At 46.0% G+C, this 22,742-nt stretch overlaps 1 protein-coding gene across 4 annotated transcripts in view; it reads right to left on the bottom strand.

The window, feature by feature from the left end:
* Positions 1 to 21,775, bottom strand: part of SFMBT2 (Scm like with four mbt domains 2) — a 215,115-nt gene extending 193,340 nt beyond the window's left edge. Inside the window, exon 1 of one of the 4 annotated variants that reach the window (XM_036341672.1) lies at positions 21,643 to 21,775. The gene's annotated coding sequence lies outside the window, so the exon portion shown is untranslated. Of the gene's footprint in view, positions 1 to 21,562; positions 21,585 to 21,642 lie in introns of those variants that run through there. The other 3 variants (XM_036341654.1, XM_036341680.1, XM_036341663.1) reach the window with 3 other exon arrangements.
* Positions 21,776 to 22,742: the final 967 nt, after the last annotated feature.

Below are 22,742 nucleotides of genomic sequence, written 5' to 3'. Positions count from 1 at the left end.
CATCTATCTTGTTTACAGTGTAAACTTTACACCATCCTACATAGGGTCCCTGATACACACCCAATCCCAAATCCTCAAAGATACACCCTAGCCTAGAAGGACTGTGCTCTTTTCTAATGAGCTTGTAATTATGATGCTTAAGATTGCTACTGTTCAACTCGGTTTTTATCCAGAAGACTACCAATAATGCCAAATGCTGTCTTTGGTTTGTTTGAAAAAAAAAAAAAGTCACAGTTCACATTAATGCTGACCAATGTGCTTAAACCTGGAGAGTGAAGGCCACAGGGAAATGAAAGAGACCCCCTTCTCTGTGGGGAGTCCAGACTGAGCTTAACCCAGCCGTGGGCAAACTACGGCCCGCGGGCCGGATCCGGCCCGTTTGAAATGAATAAAACTAAAAAAAAAAAAAGACCGTACCCTTTTATGTAATGATGTTTACTTTAAATTTATATTAGTTCACACAAACACTCCATCCATGCTTTTGTTCCGGCCCTCCGGTCCAGTTTAAGAACCCATTGTGGCCCTCGAGTCAAAAAGTTTGCCCACCCCTGGCTTAACCCCTAAAGAACTGAGGGGGAAGCATGCCTATCATGTCATCAGCTATTTTGGCAGTTGCCCAGCTTTAAGGTACAGCAGGATTACGTGCAGGCCTTGTCAAAACTCAGCCTCCTGGGCTCTAGCCCCGAGTTTCTGAGTCAGTAGATCTGGTGATGCCTACTCTGGGGTAATCATTTTCATTTCTAACAAGTTTCCAGGTGATGTGGATGCTGCTGATCCAAGGACTGCACTCTGAGACCAACTGCTTTATGAAAAAGAGGTTTTTGTCTGGGTTGTTTAGAAAGGTAAAAGTTGTTCTTTATCAAAAGAAGTCTATTATAGGTATACTAAAAAGCACAGAATTTCTGCAAAATCGCTTAAGTGTGGAGAACGGTTGGTCTTTCTAGAAATAGTTTTGCATTAAATAGTATTTATTAAACAGCTGTACATTCTAGCCTTCCTTAGAGAATGCCAATTATCTCAATTCCATTGTTGTACCAAGTCAAACTTCACTTCGTACCCTCTGCCTAAAGTCAGGCCAGCGTGCTCGCCATAAAAGTAGGAGTTACAGTACAAGAGGGCTTCCTGATGTCTTCCGTGGTGGAGCCATGCTCTCAGTGGCCCTACACCCTGTAGGAACTATTTTTTCTGAGCCTTGGTGTTCTCAAACATCAAGAGGAGAAAGGATTACCTAATCTCTAGGAATTAGGCTCCTCATTCCTGGTGGATAATTTTTTCCTTTAGCTTCACTGAGATAAGAGACTAGCAGATGATTTTTTATATTTATCTGATTATAATTTTAAAAGCCAAATATTCTCTAAGGCTTGTAGAGACTCCACATACCCCCCCCCCAAAAAAAAAAAACAACACAACACAATCTCCTGCCCTTGTCCTCCTTCTCCATGTCCTGCTCCCCAGGCAATCAATTTCATCTATTTTAGCTGACTGTTTTGGCATTCATCTCCATATCTCTAAATAACACCTTACTTCTTAATTTTTGGGTTTGTGTCATTATGAGGTATGCCCTACTAGTCACACCACCATCTCTCTCTCTCTCTCTCTCTCTCTCTCTCTCTCTCTCTCTCTCTCTCTCTCTCTCTCCTCCCGCCCTCCCTCTCTTATATCCTTATCCCCCTAATGGATATGATTGCACGGTTATGTCACAGCAGAACCATACAGCATGCTGGAATTACTTTTCCTTTTCTCACACAACTTTTCCTTGGCGTTAATGATGGTCTCATTTTCCCCACATCTTTATTTTTCTACATAATTATCACCTATTCAAATCCAATTTTTCCATCAACTGCCTGACTCTCCTCTAGATAAACTGAGATATATTGGCATTTTATTAATGTCATCTTGAAGTAATTTCTACCAGGGCCTTCTGTTCTGCTCTAGTCTAGACTAACTGCCTCTGTGCCTGGTACGCAGATGCTATCCTGAGACCTCGCTTCACCTCTTTCTTTATAAGAGCTGCCCTTCCCTGTGTCCCAGGCCTGCCTAGATCTTGTTTTCTCCCTCCTTTTGATGGAGCACATTCCCCAATAGGTCCCTAAGAGAAGGTTTAGATGGAAAGCGTGTGAAACCTTATATGGTTAAAAAAGGCTTTAACCTACTCTCACATTTTAACTAATAGTTTAGGAGGGTTAAAAAATTCTAGCCCTAACCGGTTTGGCTCAGTGGATAGAGCATCGGCCTGCAGACTGAAGGGGGTCCTAGGTTCGATTCTGGTCGGAGGCATGTACCTTGGTTGCAGGCACACCCCGTACTGGGAGGCAGCTGATCGATGTTTCCCTCTCATCAGTGTTCCTAACTCTCTATCCCTCTCCCTTCCTCTCTGTAAAAAAATCAATAAAATATTTTTTTTTTTAATTCTAAATTGGAAAAACATCCTCTCTAAGAATTTTGACGGTTTTGCTCCACTGTCTTCTGGCTTCCCCTGTGGAGAAGTCTTTTGATATTCTGAAATGCCACAATGATGTGTCCAGTGGCCATCTACTTGGGGCTTGGGAGCCCTGAGTGACTTCTTTCAAGATTCACATTCTTTTGACACTGAAAACTGTCCTTCAGTTCTAGGATATTTTCTTGAATCATTGCTAACATTTCCTCATCCCTGTTTTCTGTTGTTTCATTCTAATATTCACTCAATAGTTGGACTTCCTTAATCTCCTTAATTTTCCCTTTTGTTTTCTACCATTTTTTATTTTTATTTTTTTAAATATATTTTATTGATTTTTTACAGAGAGGAAGGGAGAGGGATAGAGAGTTAGAAACATTGATGAGAAAGAAGCATCAATCAGCTGCCTCCTGCACACCCCCTACTGGGGATGTGCCTGCAACCAAGGTACATGCCCTTGACCGGAATCGAACCCGGGACTCTTCAGTCCCCAGGCCGACGCTCTATCCAGTGAGCCAAACCGGTGAGGGCTCTACCATTTTTTAAATCTACCATTTAGGACAGTGGCCGGCAAACTCATTAGTCAACAGAGCCAAATATCAACAGTACAACGATTGAAATTTCTTTTGAGAGACAAATTTTTTAAACTTAAACTATATAGGTAGGTACATTGTTATTAACTTAATTAGGGTACTCCTAAGGCTTAGGAAGAGTCACACTCAAGGGGCCAAAGAGCCGCATGTGGCTCGTGAGCCGCAGTTTGCCGACCACGGACCTAGGCTATTGCTCAACTTCTTCTTCTAACTCTTTCATAGAATTTCATAATTTAATTTCAAAAACCTCTTCCTAAGCACTTCAAAGATGGCAAAGTAGGTAAACACTGAGCTCCCTTCCTCCCACAACTACATCAAAATTATAGCTAAACTAGAGAACAACCATCACTCAGAACCACCTGAAATCTAGCTGAACAGAACTGCTGTAACTACGGAAATACAGAGGAGGCCATCTAGAGACTAGTAGGAGCGGCAGAGATGGGAAACGGGGTGTCCCACACCCGCCTGTGGTGGTTAAGAATCGGGAGAGATATACTGGTGCAGAGGTCCCCCGGAGGAACCACAGGTCCCGGCCCCACACCAGGCTCCCAGCCAGGAGCAGGAGATCCCAGAAGAGGATCCCTCAAAACAACTGGCTGTGAAAATCAGCAGGGACGCAGTCCAGGTGAGAATGAGGGCTGCTGGCATCCCAGGCATCCTCTTAAAAGAGCCAAGGCACAGACTACTGGCTCACAAACACTTACTCTAAGCTCCAGAGAAGGGGCAGTGGCTCAAAGAGCGACTGGGGCATACTGGGAGGAACTGAATTGTCTGGCTTCAGAGTGAGGGCTGGAGGGACAGCTCTCTCCCAGACATAAGCGCAAAATTGTTCCTTTGTTGAGCCCACCCCATCACAGTCAGGAAGTGCTGGTGGGCAGAAGTGCCAGGCCCAGAGGCCATAGTTCCTTTGTTGAGCCAGCCTCCCTCCCAAGTCTCCACACCGCTCACACCACCCTGAGACACTGCCCCACCCAACTTAGGAAGCAGCCAGATCCTCTTTCAGCAGCTATTCCACACAAGCAGCCAGCTCCCATCTGCACTAGACTTTCCTAAAACCTCTCAAAGGTGTACAAATGCCAAACAAGCGATGTCTGGCCTTGGCATGGCCTATACCTCTTTCTAAGCAGCCCCATGCCTGGCACTAGTGTCAACTCAGTTGGCAGCATAGCCTATCCCAGGTGCCTCCAAAACTGGCACAGGCAGCTACCAACTACATCCTCTTAAAGAGCCAAGGCACAAACTTTGTAGCTCTTACCAGGTGGCCCCGGGACACAAAAAAGGAATAACTGACCTAGGTCTGCACCAGAGCCCCCTAAGAAACCCTGTAATCAGCACACCTGGTGGCTGACTTCAGATCACATCAGAGCACCACTCAACTAGCTCCACAAACAGCGCACTCAAAGGGTGGACTGGGCAGGCAGTAGAGCCCTACTGAAGCGAATCCCTCTCAGTGGGGTCAGGCCCACACAACAGCTGTCTGCTGTATCATGACCAGTCCTCACATCCAGTCAGCCGGAGGGTCAATCCCAAAAGCCTGCCAACAGCAATCAAGGCTCAACTACAATAGGAATGCACATACATCCAAAGGATACCTTGGAGCACTGGCTCAGGCATCAGGGAGACAACACAACTGGGCCTCACAGAACACCTACTACTCAAGGCCACCCTGTCCATGCGGAAGACACTGCAGATCTACATAATGCATAGAAACAAACACAGGGAGGCAGCCAAAATGAGGAGACAAAGAAACATGTCTCAAATGAAAGAGTAGGACAAAACATCACCAAAAGAACTAAATGGCCCAGCTAGTGTGGCTCAGTGGTTGAGTATCGACCTAGGAACCAGGAGCTCCTGGTTCAATTCCAGGCCAGGGCACATGCCCAGGTTGTGGGTCGATCCCCAGTAGGAGGCAACCTATTGATGATTCTCTCTCATCATTGATGGTTCTATCTCTCTCTCCCTCTCCCTTCCTCTCTGAAATCAATAAAAATAAATTTTTTTTAAAGAACTAAATGAAATGAAGGAAGCAAGCTACCAGATACAGAATTCAAGACACTGGTGATAAGGATGCTCAATGAACTTAGGGAAAGACTAGATGAAATTAGTGAGAACTTACATAAAAAGATAGAAACCATTAAAAAGAACCAGTGATAAATAAGAATACAAGAACTGGACTGAAGAATACATTAGATAACTCAACATTAGATGAAATCAACATCAGATTAGATGAAGCAGATATTGAATCTGTAACCTGAAATACAAAGTAATGAAAAACATCCAATTGGAATAGCAAAAAGAAAAAAAGACATTTTAAAAAAATGAGTATAGTTTAAGGGACGTCTGGGACAACATTAGGTGTAACATTTCCATCAGAGGAGTACAAGAAAGAGAAGTAAGAGAGCAAAGGATTGAAACCCTATTTGAAGAAATAATGACAGAAAACTTCCCTAACCTGATGAAGAAAATAGATATATAAGTCTAAGAAGCACAAAGACTCCCAATACATCATAATTAAAATGCCCAAAGTTAATGACAAAGAAAGAATCTTAGCAGCAAGAGTAAAGCAGTTAGTTACCAACAAGGAAGCTCCCATAAGACTGTCAGCTGATTTCTCAACAGAAACTCTGTAGGCCAAAAGGGACTGGCACGAAATATTCAAGTGATGAAAAGCAAGGAAGTACAAACAAGATTACATACTCTACCCATCAAGGCTATCATTAAGAATTGAAGGACAGATAAAGAGCTCGCCCAACCAGAAAAAGCTAAAGGAGTTGATCACCACTAAATTAGTATTATAAGAAATGTTAAAGGGACTTTTTAATGTTGAAGAATAAAAAAGATCAAGACTATAAATAAGCCCTAGCTGGTTTGGTTCAGTGAATAGAGCATCCACCTGGGAACTGAAGGGTCCCAAGTTCAATTCCAGTCAAGGACACAGGCTTAGGTTGTGAGCTCAATCCCCAGGAATGGACGTGCAGGAGGCAGCCAATCAATGATTCTCTCCATCACTGATGTTTTTATCTCTCTCCCTTTCCCTTCCTTTCTGAAATCAATAAAAATATATTTTTTAAAAAGACTATAAATAAAATAGCAATAACTACATGCCTATCAATAATTTCTTTAAATGTAAATGGATTAAATGCTCCAAGACATAGAGTGGCTGAATAGACAAAAAACAAGATCCATACATATGCTTTCAGATTAAAAAAAAATAGACCGAAAGTAAGGGGATGGACAAGATGGTTTATGCAAATGCAAATAAAAACTAAGCTGGGGTAGCAATAGTTATATCAGGCAAAATGAACTTTAAAACAAATGCTATAGCTAGAGATAAAAATGAGTATTTCACAATGATGAAGGGATTAATCCAACAATGGGATATAATCCTTGTACACACACACTCAACATAAGAGCACCTAAATATATAAAGCAAACATTAATAGCACTATTTACAATAGCCAAGATACAGAAATAACTTAAGTGTCCATCAGTAAAGGACTGGATAAAGAGCATGTGGTACATACATAAAGTGGAATATTACTCGGCCATAAAAAAGAATAAATCTTATCATTTGCAATAGCATGAATGGACCTACAGGCTATTATGATAGGTAAATTAAGTCAGACAGAAAAAAAACAAATACCATGTACAGTGACTTCACTTACATGTGGACTCTAAAGAATAAAATAAATGAACAAACAAAACAGAAACATACTCATTAATAGATGCAGAGAACTGATGTTTGCCAGACAGGAGGAGGGTATGGAAGCTGAGTGGAAAACGTAAAGGGATTAAGAAGTACAGATAAACAGTTAGAGAATAGTCATGGGGAGGTAAATAAAGCACTTGGAATATCGTCAATAATATGTACGGTGCCGGGTGGGTACTTAAAAGTGTCAGGGGATCACTTCGTATGTAATTTAAATTTCTAACCACGATGTTGTACACCTGAAACTAATATAATATTGTCAACTGTAATTGAAAAGAATTTTCATTTTTTATTTATTTACTTATTTATTTTTTATCTTTAATTTCTTTATTGGTTAAGGTATTACATATATATCCTCAGCAAAATGTTCAATTTTTTAAAAAAGCTCTTTCTAATTCTCATAATATTCCCTTTCCTGCTCTATTCTATTCCAGTTACATGAATGCAAAATCTTCTATTATATGCTGGAGACAACTGACTTTTTCTTTTTTTACACTTTTTTTTTCTCTCCCTGATAAGAAAAGTTATTTTTCTCTCTTTATAATTTTGGTCTCTACTTTTCATATTAGCTGCTTTCCTCATAAGTCTGATTTATCATATTTAAGAGTGGGGAATTAAAAGGCTGATTGGCATCTCTGAGCACAGGGGTGGAGGCTGTTGATCTTAGAGATCAGTGTACAAAGACCTGCTGGGTCAATCCGAGAGGAAGCCCCAATTTGAGTGTCTTTAAGTCTTTGCTCTAAGGTTGCTCAAAGTGCACGAAAAGGATTTTCCAATATTCCAACATATAAGGGCTGGAGGTATCTGCCTACTGTTCACTCGATCAGAATTGAGCATGCTAAAAAGACAGTCAGTTTCTTCCCTGAGATTAGGCAAGTGAGACTAAAAGAGAGAAAATCTCCCCCTTAAACCCAAAGCAACAAAGTTGTGTCCAGTTCCAACTTCAGATTTCCACTTAGGAATCAATGAATACTCTTCCTCCCTTAAGCCAGTACTTACTAATATGCCCTGTTTTCATCTTTAAACATAATCAATGTTAAACTCTCATTGTGCAACCGGAGTTTGAAACAAATTATCCAAACTCAGGAGAAAAAGCAAAACTTCAGACGATAATAAAAAGCTACCTTAGCATTAGAAATCATGCCTAGCTCCCAAATGCTTACTGCTTAGAGCAGGGCGGGCAAACTTTCTGACTCGAGGGCCACATGGGTTCCTAAACTGGACCGGAGGGCCGGAACAAAAGCATGGATGGAGTGTCTGTGTGAACTAATATAAATTCAAAGTAAACATCATTACATAAAAGGGTACGGTCTTTTTTTTTTTTTTTTTTTTTTTTAGTTTTATTCATTTCAAACGGGCCAGCCCGAGGGCCGTAGTTTGCCCACGGCTGGCTTAGAAGGTCTTACTCTAGTAAGCCTTAAGTATTAGTGATAAAAGAAATACTGCATTTATTTCAAAGTTACCCAATAGACCTTTCCAACGGATCTGCCTTAAAGGCGCTTAAGACGCATACTTTTACCAACTAGTAACAAACTTGCTACTCTGAAAGCGGGAAAGGTTTGCTGTTGTTCATTGTTCTTTTAACATGACTCAAAAAAAAAAAAAAAAAAAAAAGGAATATTCTCCCAACAGAAAATAAAATGTGATGGTCGAAACTAAAAGCTTCTGAAATTCCAGACATGCTCTAGCTGCCTTTGGAAATCTAGCCTGTCTAAACCACGGAGAAAACTGCCTCATTTCACACTCCAGGAATTTCAAAATGAGCACAGGACCCATAATCTAAGCTAACACGGTTCACAATATTTCACTCAAAATGGAAAATCTCAGAGCATCCTGAAGGATGCACAACCACATTTTTTTACCAAAACCTGATCTTTGACAAATCATTTCTTCCTTCTTCCTAAAAAGCAGCATGCAAATGACAGCCTCAGATCACAAGAGTACCTGTACGAACCAAATCTGTAAATGGCTTTGAAGATGACACTGCAGTGTTAACTGCCAGCCTCTGTTATCAAGGAGAGCTTCCCTCTAGTTCTATTCACCCCGCCAGCCAGATCACTCTGCTAATGATGCCTGACAAGTCATCTCCTCCCCACTCTCACCAGTCAACTCTCAGCCTGTCTAAGAGACAGGCCCCATTCCCTCACCAAGAAGAGGAACTGATTCTTTGGGGCAACAAGTTCATGGAATTTTGCCATCCTCCATATGCTCGGAGCTTGATTTACCTTGATTAGGACAGCAATTTACAGGCCATTTTTCAACCAAACTTCATTGGTTTTCACTCTAGATAGATTGAAATCTGACACAAATTGCCACCCCAGCATAAAAAAAAAAAAAAAAAAAGCTAACTTTTTACAATCAGGTTCCTATCTCAGTACTGGGAAATAAGATATGCTGTGGATAATAACCAGTCAAGGAGTACATTCCAGGGCTGGTGGCAGCCTACTGTTCGCACAGTAACAAACTGTGTCTTCTAATTCATGGCTTTGACTGTCATCTCTTAACCTCCCAATCAAATGGCATGTATTTCTCCAGAACAGAAGGTGAGCTAAGTCAGTCTTTCCAATGGGCATAGGGAAAAATAAGAGCTTTCCGTGTTCCATGCCCAAAACAGAAAACCCAATCCACGTGTAGGTTAGCTGTGCACCATCTTGGAAGTTCATTTATGTATTTACTATTTACCTACACATTATTTAGGTATGTGTTAACTACTTATTTACTATGAAGTAGGATAAAGCCTTGAGATTCCCATCTGAACCCTTTTAGGTGTTTGGATAATAGACATACCCATAAAATTAGGCATAAGTCAAATTTTATCAATTCTATCATTTAACTGCATGAAAGAAATTTACTCTGGTGGAATCTAACTGACAGTCATGCAAAATCAATTAAAAGCACCCTAATTTACTATGGTTGGTAAAGAGCATGGGACATGTAACAAACCCAGCAGGGGGTGGCAGAAGACCTGCATTTATATTATAATATAACTAGCACTTACAGAATATGCTCTTGGCCTTTTAGCCACCACAAGCAACATTGCTCTCACCTGAAAACCACATGAACTTCGCTGGAAGCCTTGTGAAGTCTCACCTCCCACTCAGACATTGCTGGGGACCTGGGTTTTCACTGACTTTCTTTGTTAAAACTAAGTGTGTCTAGAAGGGAAGAATAATATGGCATCCACTCAAATGGTAGAGTTGAGAAAGGAAATATTCACATGGTCTGAGCTGAATCCCAACAGCTTTCATGAAGGAGGTGAGTTGGGCCCAAAATGCCTGGCTGGCTACTCAAAGACTTAATCGAATAAAGTACAGAGAGCCACTCTGGTTCATAGCAGAGGAGGACTGAAAAGGGGAAGAGGGTGCCCTGTACTTTACAGCTAGCTGGGAGGAAGAAGGCATATTTAAGTTAGTTTTAAAGACAATGAATGACAAGGGCCAAAACTCCAGGCTCCAAGTACCCCGTTAAGCCCTAGAGGCATTCTCCTGACTGCAAACAGAACATCAGCTGGGAGAACCATGACTGGTGTGTTTGATTCAGCATGTTTGAATAGTGCCATAGAGAAGGGACCAGAGAAGAGACCAGCAGAGAAATACTGAAGTTGCTCCACATCCATCAGTTTTTATTTAAATGACAGCATCCCACTATTGACATCTCCTTCAGAGGAGCACACTCGGCAGGGATTGGCTACGCTAGTTGTGAGGCCCTGAATCATCTCAGAAACATCAGCTTCACAAGGAAGCATCCACAGCTGCAATCAGCCTAACTTTGTTTCTATTCAATTAGCACATGGTTGTTACTGCTTCTCAGAACACTCTGGGCCTGACTTAGAGCCTCCTCTCGCCTCTCTATTCATCTAGAAAGCTCTCCCTTATGAAATGCCTGAATAAAGCACCAATCCCTGTAGAATGTCACCTGCCATCAAATAAGTATCTGAAAAATCATCCACAAATAAACAAAAACCTGGGAGGGAAGTTTCTCAAGCACACATCTTTTACACTCGGAACTTTAAAATCCTCTTAATTGGACCAAGTGGAAAATTAAAGCTGTGAATTGCAAAGGAGATGAACCAAGACAAAATGTGCAAGGATGAGGGCTGCAGGGTTCAACGATACACGTCAGGTTGACATGTTGGTGGAAATCTTAGCAAATCAACCTTTGGCCAAAGGAGCTACAAGGGATGCATCCTATAGCCTTCAACAACATACAGCTAGAAGTTAGAGTAGTGATTTTACATCTGTTGCATGCTCATCTACATATATAAAAAGCCAGCAACCAGAACACCATAACAACCGGAACGACCCATCACTATGATGCCCACTGCGGCCAGCAAATGGGCTGGATTGGGGGGGGGGGGGGGGCAGCCGGCCAACCTCCTGCGGCCCTTCCCCCAGCTGGCCCCGCCTCAATCGCCTGCAGCCCCTCCCCCCAGCCGACCCTGCTCCTGATAACCCCACCCCCACCCCAATAGGGGCAGGGCCAACCAGCCAACCTCCTGCAGCCCCTCCACCTTGCCGGGCCCTACCCCAGATCAGCCCCCCCACCCCAATCAGAGGCAGGGCTGATGGCCCACTGCCCACAGCCCCTCCCCACAGCCAGCCCCACCCCCAATCGGTCCTCCCACCCCAACTTGGGAAAGGGCCCACTGGCCAATTGCCCGCGGCTCCTCCCCTCAGCCAGCTTCACCCCTGATCAGCCCCCCTCACACCAATCAGGGGTGGGGCTGACTGGCTAAACTCCCATGGCCCCTCCCCCAGCCTCTGACCCCTCAGTAGGCCCCCCACTCCATTCAGGGGCAGGGCTGGCCTGCCCACTGTCCACAGCCTCTCCCCACAGCTGGCCCAACCCTGATTGGGCCCCATCAGGGCAGGCCAGCCAGCCAACCTCCCACTGGACCCCACCCATGCACGAATTCATGCACTGGGCCTCTAGTCCTATATAGTAAAAGGCTAATATGCAAATTGGCCAAACAGCAGAACAACCAGTCACTATGACACACACAGACCACCAGGGGGCAGGCGCTCAATGCAGGAGTTGCCCCCTGGTGGTCAGTGCGCTCTCACAGGGGAAGCACCACTCAGCCAGAAGCCAGACTCACAGCTGGAGAGTGCAGCGGCAGTGGCAGGAGCCCCTCCCGCCTCTGCAGCAGTGCTAAGGATGTCCGACTGCCCAGGCCTAAGCTATCAGTCAGACATCCCTAGGGCTCCTGGACTGCAAGAGGGCACAGGCCAGGCTGAGGACCCCCTCCCCCCAGTGCACAAATTTCATGCGCCAGGCCTCTAGTTGACAAATAAGAGACTATGTATTACAGAAGAATAAGTATGATTGAAAGAAGGTGAAGTTTAACTAAGCGAGATAATATCAACAATGATATTAATGCCCAGTCAGCATGGCTCAGTGGTTGAGCGCCGACCATGAACTAGGAGGTCAGGGTCCGATTCCAGGTCAGGGCACACGCCCGGGTTGTAAGCTCGATCCCCAGTGTGGGGCATGCAGGAGGCAGCCAGATCAATGACTCTCTCTCATCATTGATGTTTCTATCTCTCTGTCCCTCTCCATTCCTCCCTGAAACCAATAAAAAAAATATGTTTAAAAAAACACAATGATATTAATTAATAAATATCTGGAATAGTAAACATTTGCCCTCAGGAGTTATCATGGTCCTCATGATCTCTGGCCTCCTGTTCACATGTGTGCAGGTGAATTATTATCTCCAGATAAGTCTCTCCTTCCTCTCAGGTATCTCCACTCCAAGATGCCGCTTTCCCACTTCTCTGCCCTCAGAGAGGCAAATCCAGTTTCTTCCCTACAGAAATGCATGCAAACCCTTCAGTAATCCAACCTAAGTTTTGTGAGTATGCCTTTCCCTCCATCCCCCTGGACGTTTCCTGTCCTTACCTCCACTCATTTTATGAGCATTCTCCAAGCTCTCCGCAATGCTTGAGAAGCAATGCATCTCTTTCAGACAGAGCTCCAACCGGAGGCTGTTTGAGCATTCTTTTATGAATCTCTGTCTTTTTTAATTGAAGAACTGCAACCTACGCCACGCACCAAGAGGCGTCCATTTATATCAAATGACAGATCCCCTTTTCTGAAGCATGCCCGGTGAGTATTTTTGCTTAGTACATAGACAAAATGACTACTACTGAGTGTATAACATTAAAAAGAGAAAGCACCCAGAGGGAAACATCCTTTCCCATGTGGAGATGGGGAAAAAGGAAAACGGCTGCAAGTGCAAATGCTTCTCTGCAACTGTTAAGCATGTACCACCTTACACAAGTCAGAGAGACGTTTTTTCTCTCTAACAAAAAGGTAGCATATTTGTCACAAAGCTGCATGTCTTTTACCTTTTAAAGCAGGTTGTTAGGAGACATTTGTACCCAGCAAGGATTCTATCCTGCCAGATTAACCACAGGAAAAATTGAAACGGGAGGTTGAAGACTGAAGGAGAGTGACTTAGCCAAGGTCAGAGGAAACGGAAGAGCCACCATCAGACTGTAGTTTATCTACCCCATACTTAGTGCACTTTCTAAAATAATGCCAAAGCCAATTTCTATAAAAAGTCAGTACTTCTATTTGACAAAACTTGACTTTTTCTGCTGTGTTTTAAAGGAAGTGAAATTAATTTTTCTTCATATAGACTGAAGATCTGCCTTGCCAGCGTCAAGCTTAACTGGGGGAGGAGTCTACAACCAGCTGATGAGCCCAAAAGGGGCACAAGACAGACAGTGCTTAGTTAGGTCTCCCACTGAGGGCAGCTTCAAGGGTCTGTCTGCAGTTTTCTACAAGAGAATAAAATAATCTAATAAAAGGCCCAAATCTTAAGGTGAATCTAAAAGACTGTGCTCATCAGTGGCCAAAACTATTTAGAAAGGGAAATCCTAGCTCTCCTCCCCAGCTTTCTGTAGTATCTTTTTGTTGTTTTTCTACTCTCCACCTCTTCTACACTTGAGAACATTTAAAACTTATTCTCTGTTACATTAGTGTGGTTGCCTCTCTCTCACAGAGGAGGGGGGAAAAGGTAACTGATTTATATGAAAACCAATTATTCTTTTTAATTAAGGTGAAATTTCAGAAATTCAACCTTTTCCAAAATTTTAATGGTCAATTTGCATGACTGTGAACAGCTTTCTATCCCAACACCGAATATTTCCACTTCTCCATTTAAAAACAGTAATTTAAGCTTCCTTTAAAAGTTCTGCTCTCCCATGGCCATCTGAACTAAATGCAAAAAAAAAAAAAAAAAAAGTGCTCTAGTCTTACTTAATTTCAAATTACAAAGAAAAAAGAAAACCTTTTTGTATGATCCAGTATAACCTCTCCAAAGACTCAATCTCCTTATCAATAAAATAAAGATAACGGCACTCAACTGCAAAGTATAAGTAAGAGAATGCAGTTATAGCAACAGGCACAGTGTCCACTACATAACCACTACACCGTAGCTATAGTTTCATGACAGTATATGGCTAGGAGTTACTCAGGCCCTCTAAAGTCTCATTATCCTCAATATCCTTTATCCTTATCTCATTATCCTTTTCAGGATAATGAAATGAAATTCAAAGCAATAAGAGTGACTAGCAAACAGTAGATATTTAAATAAACAATTATTTTTACTTTAACATTATTTGAAGTAAATAGGTAATTCCAAAATCCAATTAATTCCACAATCCTTTTACCCTTAATCCCTAGACCTACAGATCCAAGAATCCAGTTTTTAAATGAGCACCTATTTAAGTTATATTGAAAATGAAACTTTGTAGAAACTTGCATTTAGAATTTCAGACTCTTGTATTATACCTTAAAGTGCTGCCATTCACACTTCAGTTTTTACTGAAAAGGAAAACAGCAGGAATTTGTCAAATAAAACTTCAGGAGGGGAAAAAAACCACAGAATAAAAATCTGTTCCATCTTTCCCTTTCCATGTCCCACCAACTCCAAATCTCTCTTCCATAGTCACAACTGATGACATCATTTGCCTTACTTTGCAGATTTCACCAAATGCTTTAACAAGCACTGTATCTACCAAAATGTGTCATTTTTGTTTTTAATTAAATCAAAAAGAATGAAACTGAAAAGCACAATGGATTCTTTCTTTCATCACTGTCAAAGACATCTATCTTAGCACAAGAATGGAAACCTAAGTGACAAGAAAATAAAACTTTTTTATTAGTGAGTGTCACCTTATCAACACAAGGGATCCTAACTTCAACACAGCCAACACTTGTGTTAGCCAACAAGATCATTTTTCTTATGAACTGTCCCAGGACATTTCTAGTCTTACAAAGAGAGGAAATACTGCTTAGTGGCCCAACATAAAGAGGGGAAATGGAAAATGGAAGGTCAGCCCCGATTCTCTCACTCACTGGGTAACCAGGAGACCGTAGTCATCCATCCACACTACAAATATTAGAGAATGAGGTCCACTTACTCACCCTGTTGGGGAGGCTGGGGTACAGAGGGCTGTATGGAAAGGTCCTTCTAGTCCTAGCCATGAATAGAGCAAACTCAATGAGGTATTCTTCATGGCTTGTATTCAAAGACATGCTGACCTAACCGGGTCCATGCCATTACTGGGGTTATTTGTGAAGTTCACATTTTGTATGTCTCAATCTTCTCTATGCCTCTCCTTTTACAGCGCAGGAAAGAAATGACCCCACGTGGAGCTTACGTCATTTAACAACAACAGCGCTTCTGCATAGTGAACTACAACCCGCTATTTCACAGGTATCATCTCCAGCCACTGTCAACCAACATCATAGTGTTTTCACTATACTTTGCAGACAGGAGTCCAAAAGGTGAATCATTTGGCCATGCCTGCAGAGATGCTGAATCACAGAATTTTCCCCCAAGAGAAGCACGGAGATCTCTGAGTGAGATTCCAGTCCAATGCATTCCTTTTGTAGATAAGGAAGATGAGGCTCAGAAAGCTGACATATTGGTCCTATGTCACACAGCTACACAGAAACATCTCTGAAGCCAGAAGCCACGCCTGCTGATTCTGTCTTCTCCTCTGTGAGAAATCTTCCTTACAAAATAGAGTTGTTAGATCCTGGATCACCACACTGAATGCACAGGTTGACTTTCTGGTTTATTGTGACAAGCATAATTTTCTTAATGTGGTTTTTTTTTTATTGGCAAAATGGGGACAGTTAAGTTGTGTGGACCCCCAGAAAGAAGATACCTACTAAGAATGGCTCCTGGTGGCTAAATGGACTTAAATTTTTAAAAAGAGAGCCCAGCAGCCATTTCTACACAGGAGCCCCTCACACGAACTGCAGTTCAGGGAGAAGCCTGCATTGAACTGCCTGCCTACTGTTTCTGCCTTCTGAGCCAACCCTTATAAAAGAGTTCCTGGAATCCTATTTCAACCAGTAGGACTGATGCTTTTCCCATCCAATCTTAGCTGCACAGCTATATTCCCCATCAGCTTTGATATGGACCAATCAGAGCAGCTCTGTTCTGACCAATCAGGACAGTGCTTTTTGTACCAATCAAACGTTGAAGATTTGCAGCCCTCATTTGCATTAGGATGGACCAGGGGCCTGGGGATTTTTTTTCTTTGTAAGTCAACTCTCCTCTGGCTCTGGGAGTGCAAGTTCCCTTTCCACATAAGACTGTTTTCCTGCTGAGCTGAAACACCAAAGATGGCTTACTGACCTCAGCAAAGCAGACCAGATCAGCAAGGAGCAGGGCCGAGCAGGGCCGAGCAGAGCTGTCTAACCGGAGGGGCCTGGCCCAGGATTGCCTCCTACCCCTGATGTTTTCACAGCCAACTGTATCACAACTCAACTGTTTGGCACTGAATAAAGTTTCCTTCTTCACTGCACCTCAGATTGGGGATTCCTACTGTCACCAACGACATGACATCAGTTGACACTGACAGATGCTACCAGAGTGATATAGATGTTAAGAACAGTTATAAAACACACACACAAAATGTGTCTTGAATTATGGATTCTAATTTCATTTTGGCACAAGGAACTCTTACAAATTCTTTATGATCACTACACTGCTAAGTGAACTCCAAATATTCCAAATATTGAAATACTAAGAAAGAGAGATGTCCAAACGTATACTACTATAACTGGAAGTAATTCAAACCCCACTGTAGACCATTTTTTGTTTAAATTACTGAAAAAAATAATTATTTCACTTTGATATCCTGACAAAAACGTTAAGGCTTAAGAACAGACCCTGCAGAGTCTGCATCTTCATGGCACATGCTTCTTAAATCCCAAAAGCACTGTATCAATGAAATGGAACCTTCATTCACTTACTGCTCAGAGAAGCATCACCAGCGTTTCTTTTCAGGTTGGGCAAGTCCTTGGGGACACTGGCATATAGAGAAAGGTGGAGAATGCCACTGAAGCCAGAGTGGCAGAAATGGGATTTGATGAAATGGTTCCATACCCCCGGGGCAGCAAAGGAAGGTCTTGTGATAAAAGGGAATAGAGAGGATAGGCCAATCCTAAAATCACTAAGGCTTTTTCTACTTTCTTCAGGAACTTATGCTGACTTCTTTTTATTAAGTCAAGAATCATGAAGCTAGTTGTTTATACCTAAAACATTTAAAAATAATTCATCTATAATTTCTGCAAGAAAACATGAAGAGGAAAAGCTCTCTCACAAATGACCCATCATTATTGAAATTCATGTTCCAACAGAATAGCCTGTTTGAGGTTCATGGTGCAGGTATACTAATGAGAAATGAGAAATTCATCAGGTCTCATCCCAGCAGGTCTCTGCCTTCACTACTAGACCAACAGGCTTCAAAAGTGGGTGGTTGGTGGCACTCTTCTCTAGAGTGGGGGCCACTGAATCGCCCTGCCACTGACAAGTACGTGGTTTATACTGGCCCAGGAAGTTCTGCACACAGTGCAAACTTTGGTGGGGGAATAGGAGGGTCCTTGGTGTGGATGGGGGTGTACATGCCCGTGTCTCCTCACCTCTTTCAGGCAGGCAGCTTGGTCCCAGCACTAGCTGAGGTCAAGATTTGAGACAGTATTTACGGAAGAGAGGAAGTAATGTGTGCAAATATAATGCTTAGCAGGGAAAAAGTGGCAGACCTCCTATCTCAAAGGATAGACTGGCCAACAATTCCTTCTGATCATCAAGGCTTCTTTCCTACCCCACCCCCACCCCCACCCCACCCCTTAATCCGCTCAATCTCTCCCCACCCCTGACTGCCTCCCCAAGAAATGAGGCCGAATTTAAGCCTGCTTTCTGCGTGTTCTCCGACCTGGTAAAACATGGGTCCATTTGCTCTGTGTAGTCACACCAATTGATCCCCCAGGTCCCTCGACAATGGCGCAAGATCGGAGAGATGAGAGAAAGTGGAGGGCAGTGGCGATGGACCCGGATTCAGATAAGGTTTCCCTTCCTTGAATCCTGTTTCCCACCGGATCCGCCCCAAGAGCGCCGCTGGAGCCGACAAAACGTAGCAGAGAACAGCGGTCTCCGGGCCTGGGCCGGGAGCCCGAGACCCTCCAACGCACCCGCGGGGTGCAAGGAGGCAAAGCAGAGGACGCTCTGGGTGAGAAGACTGACTACTGCACCGAAAGGGGAACGAGTCTCCGAATGGCCAGTCCCCGGCGCTCTGCCTTTCCCGAATCCCACCCAACTCTGGAAACCCACAGATCTCATAAATTCCGAAAGCGAAACTGTAAGCAGGTCTCTATAAGTTTGGGAACCGCCTCCCAGGCTTCTTGGCATCGTCTCTGCACTCCCCACACCACAAATGCCACCAAAGACAGGCGACCCTGGGGGTGGCGACCGCTCCCGCAAGGCCACTCTCCATGTCCCCGAGCAGCTCCCTCGGCTTTTTACTGTAAAGGTCCCCCAGCCCCAGGCCGCCTGTGTCCCGAGTCTCCCTGCCCGCCGCGGGGTACAGGGCGGTGGTCCGCCGGGCTCCTCCTGCTCCTCCCCCACAATAAAGGGAAACTTGGGCCCTTCGAAATCCTGTGGAATGTTCTTTGTAATCGGTCGTACATTCGCCCTTCCACGGCAAAGCTCGGTGCAAAACCGCAGGTTTCGAGGCGCTGGGGGGAATCGTGCGCTTGTCAGCGGCGACGTCAGGAGGAGGAGGGGAAGGGTTCCCGGCTGAAGAACCCCCCCACCTTCCTTAGCTGCAGTTTACAGGCACAGAGCCATTTCCACTTCATCGGAGCCCACGGGAGAGCTGTCCCCGAGAGGACGCACCAGCAGCGCAGGCTGGAAGCCCTGGGGGCGCGCAGCGCGCTCGGCCCCGGCCCCGGGAGGCGGAAGGCGGCTTGCCGAAGTGCCGCCCGTCGCTTATCCTGGCTTCCCACGTGAGAGGGGAAATCTGCCGCAGGGTCTCCAAACCTAGTGACGCTTAACCCTGACCCTCCCACACACACACGCCGGACACCGCGAGAGACAGGACGCTCCACGCGGTGTCTAAGTGGGGAGGACGAGATGATCCTAGGATTCCCTCCCCCCACCCCCACCCCAGGCCCCTGCAAATGCCCAAAGACCACGTTACTGCATTAACTACAAACCTAGCCAACACTATGATTTAAAAGCGTCTCAGTGCACTTGGCAGATGTGACATCAGGCTCACCGGTCCAGAGAAGGGCACCTGGACATGCCATCGCCAGGCTCCGGGGACCGTGCGCGGCAGCCGCGTGGCCCGGGTCCCACGGGTCCCTCTCGCAGCCACTGCCGCGAAACCTCTGCTCGGCGGCTGCGTCCAGGCCACTGGCGACCCCTGTTGGGGACCTCTGTTTACAGCCAAGCGAGCTCGGGTTTGCTTGCTTTCCCTTGGGCTCCCCTTACAGGCTCCAACTTTGACCCCAAACTCCAGTTCCAGACCCTCCCCGGCCCCTGATGCCAGCCTTTCTCAGGCACCTCGCCACCTACTCAAACCGCAAGGCGACAGCCCCGCCCGCTAGCTGGGAGGACGCCTCTCTCCAATCGAGCCCTCCAGGAGCCGGACCTGGGCTGAGAGACACTTTCTTCAGAGAACCTTTTCCCCACCCCCCACCTACCTTAGAGCGCAACACCAAAGCAACTCCTTGCCACGACCGCCTCGACCCTACACGCTTTATGGCGGAGGTCCCAGTGCCCCGGCTTTTCTGCCGCTCCACGTTCACCCTCCCCACGCCGCGGGCGCGGACGCGGGCGCGGGTCCCTCACCTCCCCACCCCACCGCGGCGCGAAGCGTAGCAGGAGCCACTGCTAAGGGCAGCGCGCCCCCGTGCATGCACACACAAAACCCCACCGACTTCTGCAGCCTACTTGCACCCAATACCCTGGACCTTTTACTAAGTGCTCTTCAATAGCACCTTCTCGCTCCACCTACTCCGAAGCTTTACTGCACAAGATCCAGCATACAGAGAGAAAGCGAGCGCGAGGGCTCGTCTCATAAAAAGCCGAAATAAATCATTCCTTCTTCCCTCCTGTATTTTGCACCACGTGTCAGCAGTTTGTCACGTCAAATCATGGCAGGATCTGGTTCCAAGATGCACGCACACACACATTCGGGGCGGGTCTCTTTGACATCGCCACGGAGCCCCCCACCCCCCACCTCCGCAACTGCACACACAGGTATGCGCGCAGACCCAGAAGCACACCGCCCTTGTGCTTGAAGGCCCCAGTCCCCGCCAGCGACGCCCCTTTCCCCTCTAGCAATGGACTAGACACGCAGACTTTGACCACGGAAAAAACGAGGGCAGCTCATTTCCTCTCCCTTTCCCTACTTAATTCGCTAAAGCAGCTCCGGGAGTAGCCAAAGAAAGTAGAAACTAAGGGAAGGCAACTCCAGTGGCGTTTTTTCCCACTTCAAAACCTTTATTTTCAGTTTTTAAAAGCCACCTTAGCCCGCCATATTGGAACTGGCACGGTTTCTAAATACTCCTTCCCCGCAGTTGTAGCGCTTCCAAGAAAACACAAGTACCGATCGGGCTCTGGACGCAAGTCCGGCCACTGCGAATCAAACACTTCCCACTTCCAAGGCTCTCCCTCCCCCGGCTTAATCCCCTCCTGCCACCCGGGGTCAAAATCAATAAATATATGTAGCAGTTCCTACAGCTGTTGTTTTTGGCGGATTTTACACACACACACACACACACACACACTAAAAAAATAACTCCAAAGCCAGATCAGGTTAGTAATTTTGAAAGGAGATCATATGAAAGTAGACAACAGGAAAGCCCCAAGTGACAGGATATTACTTTAAAGAGAGAAAAAAAAAAAAAAGAACAAAAAGATCATCCACGCCGGAACACGCTCCAAAACTACTACTGACAATTTCATTTCAGCTGCACAGGCAAATATTTCCAAGGGGGCGATTCCGAATGTGTACCGATTTTTCACCCCCTGGATGGTTTGTCTCCAGTCCTCACCCCACCATCCTTCCCCCCAACACACCAACACACACACACACACACACCAAAAAAGAGAGAGAGACCCCAGCTAGGAGCTCAGGGGAACAAGGGCGGGCGGCTGCGTCGCTAAAAGGAGCGCAAATGAGGAAGGTGGGCGGCGGGAGGGGACAGCCAGCACCCGGGGAGGAGGGTACTTTGCAACTACGGACTGCCGCCCGGAAGGCCGGGGTTTCAAAGCCGAGGGACGAGGGGAAAGGGGACAGAGGAAGCAAAAATGACAACCCGGAGCGCAGAGCGGAGTTTGGGGCTCTGCTCAAGTGCTGTCGCTTTCTCCTCCAGCCTTTCTCTTTCGCTCCTCTCGCTCAGCCGCCCCCCCGCTCCAGCCCCCCTATCCCAGGCTGGATGGAGCTTCCCTTTTTTCCTAAGCTAAAAAAAAAAAAAAAAGGAAAGAAAAGAAAAAAAAAGAAAAAAAAAAATGACCGGCGCACTCAACCTGCGGGCCGGAGGTTTGCTGGCGGGGCGAGCTGGGCGCGGGGACAGCGGCCGGCGCGGCGTCCTACCTGGTGAAGTTCGTCCTCCCCTCGGCGTGGACCAAGGCCCCGGGCGCCGCCGGCGAGGACACCGGCCTCGCTCGCAGGCTCTGCCTGGCTCCCGCTCGCTCAGCCCCGCTTGCTCCCAGCCCGCCGCCTCCCTCGCGCGCCCGCTTCGGTCCTCCGACTCCCACTACAGCCTCATTCCAATATGGCATCCTCTCTGTGCGCATGCCCGGCACTCTTTTTTAAGATTATGATTTTGTGTGTATGCAGCGAACTCCTTCAACGACCTTTCCCAGCGCTCGCAGATTGTCTTAAACCAATTAGCCTGCGGGGCATGCTCGACTCCTTCCTCGGCCCCCCCGCCCGGCACACCACGCACAGCACACTGGCACCTTTCACGCTCACGCGGCCCCCTCTCCAGCCCGCTCCCCTTCCTCCTTTCCTGGAGCTCCCTCCGTACACATTCTGCAGAAAGTTACATTACAGGCTTTTCCGCAGATCCATGTGCAGGGAAATCTGGGCACACTCCGCGTCTCACTGGACACTTTGTTTTCTCGGTTTGCAATCCCGCGGTCGACCGAGGGCACACGCCAACTTGCGCTTTATCCGCCACCGACTCTGTAGGACCTGAGTGAAATTCAATGCGCTCTAAGCCACCTTTGCCCCGCCCACTGCGCCCCACCCTGCAATTAAATTGAGCCTTTTCTATGGAAATTAAAATATTTCCTAGACCCTAAGGGTTGGTTGGAGGCGGCCCGGGAGGGGTTTTCCAGTTGGGGCTGCTCTGGTGAGCTTGCTGCTGTGATCTGCCGGGGCTGGGCAGGACGCAGGTAACCAGGGTCGCCACGGCTTCTCCTGGGGCAATGCCCAGGCCCGGGTCCCCGAAGAAGGCACCCTGGCCTGGGGTGGCTATTGTGGGGCGGGAAGGAATCCTGCCAGAGTTCTCGTGGCCCTTGGCGACTCTTGGAGTGAATAGGAGGCAGCGCAGCCGAGAGCAAGGCAGGGTGTCCAGCCGGCGAGTGCGGGTCCGCCGGCTCCTTGCCCGGGGCATGGGAAGAGGACAAAGAGGATCTTCCAGTAACTAAGGCTCAATGGCTGGGCAAAGAATGAACGAAATATTCCCA

This window comes from Myotis myotis, unplaced genomic scaffold (genome assembly GCF_014108235.1).
Source record: "Myotis myotis isolate mMyoMyo1 unplaced genomic scaffold, mMyoMyo1.p scaffold_m19_p_1, whole genome shotgun sequence".
Taxonomy (NCBI): Eukaryota; Metazoa; Chordata; class Mammalia; order Chiroptera; family Vespertilionidae; genus Myotis; species Myotis myotis.
Note: the sequence above shows the minus strand (reverse complement) of the source record. Positions and strands in the feature narration are given on the sequence as shown.